Below are 2,499 nucleotides of genomic sequence, written 5' to 3' on the forward strand. Positions count from 1 at the left end.
GTGTGGGGCAGGGGGTGGGTGTGTGGGGTGGGTGGTCAGGGGGTGTGAGGCATTGGGCCAGGGGGCCCAAGCAGCCCCTCACAGGCTGGAACCCTGGCAGCCTGCAAGGGAAAAGCCACGATTTCCTGTTTTTCTCTTTTAAAGAAGAATCCATTTTAAAGTTTGTGATCTTTTCATATATTCTTGCGACTGACTTTTGGGGACTGACTGACTTTCTCAACCCACAGGTTGAGAAATGCTGCCCTAGGGTACTGAAGGAATTGGCAGAGGTAGTTTCAGAGCCATTACCTATGCTCCTGAACAATTTAGTGGGGGTCAGGTGAAATATTGAATGACTGGAAAAGGGCAAATCCATCCGTGGATGGACACCCATTTTTAAAAAAGGGAAAAAATAGATCCAGGGAATTACAGACCATGCGAACTGAACTCAATACCTAGAACAATGATAGAACAGGTCCTCAGTGAATCTTTTGTGAAGTACCTAGAGAAAAACAAGTTTATCAAGAACAATAAACATGGATTTATTAAGAACAAGTCATGCCTGATCATTTGATTTCCTTCTGTAACCCATACAAGCATGCTAAGGCTGGGTGATGTGCCAGATTTTGGGTCCTTGGGGTGCCAGTAGCCCTGGGAGCCCCTCAGGCAGACTGCTGACTGAGGTTTCCCATGGAGAGCTGTGTCGTTTACCCTCACCACCCAGGAATTAGATCTGAACCCAATGAACAAATTATTCTTTATTATACACAACCCATTTATATATAGGAAAAATAAACCAAAATATAATAACAATAGTTAATAATAAAACTAACAATTTAGATAAAATTTACAACTACACCATCGGGTGGATAATTCCAGTGCACTAGGTGCTCCCACATGTGTTAAACAACGTCATTAATCAAATGCACCTTGTTCTAAACCTTTAAAACAGTTTCCCCCCATAACCCAAATGATTTCCTCCTGGTCACAATCCACTTCCCATAACAATAAATGGCAACACAGCTATAACTATGATCCACCACTAGATGGTAGAAGTGAGGCTTCTGCTAGTCCAGGGAAAATGGACTCCTTTAATCCTTCCTGGTAACAGCGAAACAGGCTCTGAACAGCTGCTACAGGCAATAGGCTCCTTTTTGTTTCCTTCTGAAATACACTTCCTGCAAACATTAGTGATAAAGTGTCCCCTCACACACCCATGCTTGTTCATTTTCTCTCAGTCCACATTCTCTGGGGCTGTCTCTCCCACTCAGCTCATCTACCTCTGCAGGTCTCTGACTGTTTCTCCCAGCTCCAGAAAACCTACCAGCTTTGTTTACCAAACCCTCCCCAATCTTTCCTTGGCACCTGTATCCCTGGTTGCACAGCTCTGAATCCAGTGGGGAATCGGCTTTTCACAGGATGACACAGGTTCTCCCTCATCCTGATGCCTGCTCCCTGGGCAAGTTTCAGCTTGTCCCCCCGGCTGGGGACTGAGTCTGTGCCCCCTCTCTCCAGAGCTGGAGTTGGCTCCTTCCAGTTTCTCCTCTTTTTTTCCCCTCCCTCAACTTTGTATGTCTCAGTAGCAGCGAATCAGAGCCCTTGGTCTGGTCACAATTTAAACACTCCAATAAGAAGCATGCACTATGCACTGCATACCATCCTATCTGGTAAAGCTTATGCACCCTCTGCAGAGTTTTGCCACCCTTTCCTTGCAAAGCTCTTAAGCACAGCTCACCCACTTGACTTGCAGCCAGGCAAGCTTTGCAGCTGTTACACTTCTATAATGTGACAGGCCTTATAGATTAGAGGAGAGTAGTGGGCACAATATACCATGACTTCAGCAAGGTTTTTGACACTTTTTCATATACCATTCTCATTAACTAGCTAAGGAAATAGAGACTACATGAAAGTACTATAAGGTGGATACATAACTGGCTAGATCATTGTGCTCAATGAGTAGTCATCAGTGGCTCAATGTCTAGTTGTGGCGAGGCATCAAGTGAGTTCCCCCATGGTCTTTCCTGGGTCTGGCATTGTTCAATATCTTTGTTAATGATTTGGATTAGTGGAGTAAGTGCATGCTTAGAAAATTTGTGGATGGCAGTAAATTGCATGGATTTGCAGACACTCTGGAGTGTAGGGTTAGGATCAAAAAAGAAATGGGTAGACTGGAAAAGTAGTCCTCAGTCAACCAAATGAAATTTAGTAAAGATAAATGTAAAATCCTTATTTCATCTTGGAATTAAATAATTGAATGTACAAATAGACTGTAGAGTGACTAGCTAGGCTGCAGTAATACAGAGAATGACCTGTGGGTTACAGTGGACCACAAGCTGAAGGTGAGCCAAGAATGTATTCTTGTTGCAAAAAAAAGCCAGCAGCATACAGGGTTGTATTAACAGAAGCATTGCTTGCAAAGTAAGGGAAGTGATTCTTCCACTCTGTTCAGCATTGGTGAGGCCTCAACAGTTGTATTGTGTTCAGTTTGGGGCCTACACTTCAAGAAGGATGTAGGCAGAT

General features: G+C 43.9%; 1 long non-coding RNA gene across 2 annotated transcripts in view; it reads right to left on the reverse strand.

Annotated features, from left to right (window-relative positions):
- LOC102374891 overlaps positions 1-1,422 on the reverse strand; it is a 2,844-nt gene extending 1,422 nt beyond the window's left edge. The window contains exons 1-2 of one of the 2 annotated variants that reach the window (XR_323883.1): positions 1,345-1,422; positions 435-481 (exon numbers count right to left, since the gene is read on the reverse strand). This is a non-coding gene — a long non-coding RNA (uncharacterized LOC102374891). The remainder of the gene's footprint in view (positions 1-434; positions 482-1,344) is intronic. The other variant, XR_323884.1, reaches the window with a different exon arrangement.
- Positions 1,423-2,499: the final 1,077 nt, after the last annotated feature.

Source organism: Alligator sinensis, unplaced genomic scaffold (assembly GCF_000455745.1).
Source record: "Alligator sinensis unplaced genomic scaffold, ASM45574v1 scaffold62_1, whole genome shotgun sequence".
NCBI classification, from domain to species: Eukaryota; Metazoa; Chordata; order Crocodylia; family Alligatoridae; genus Alligator; species Alligator sinensis.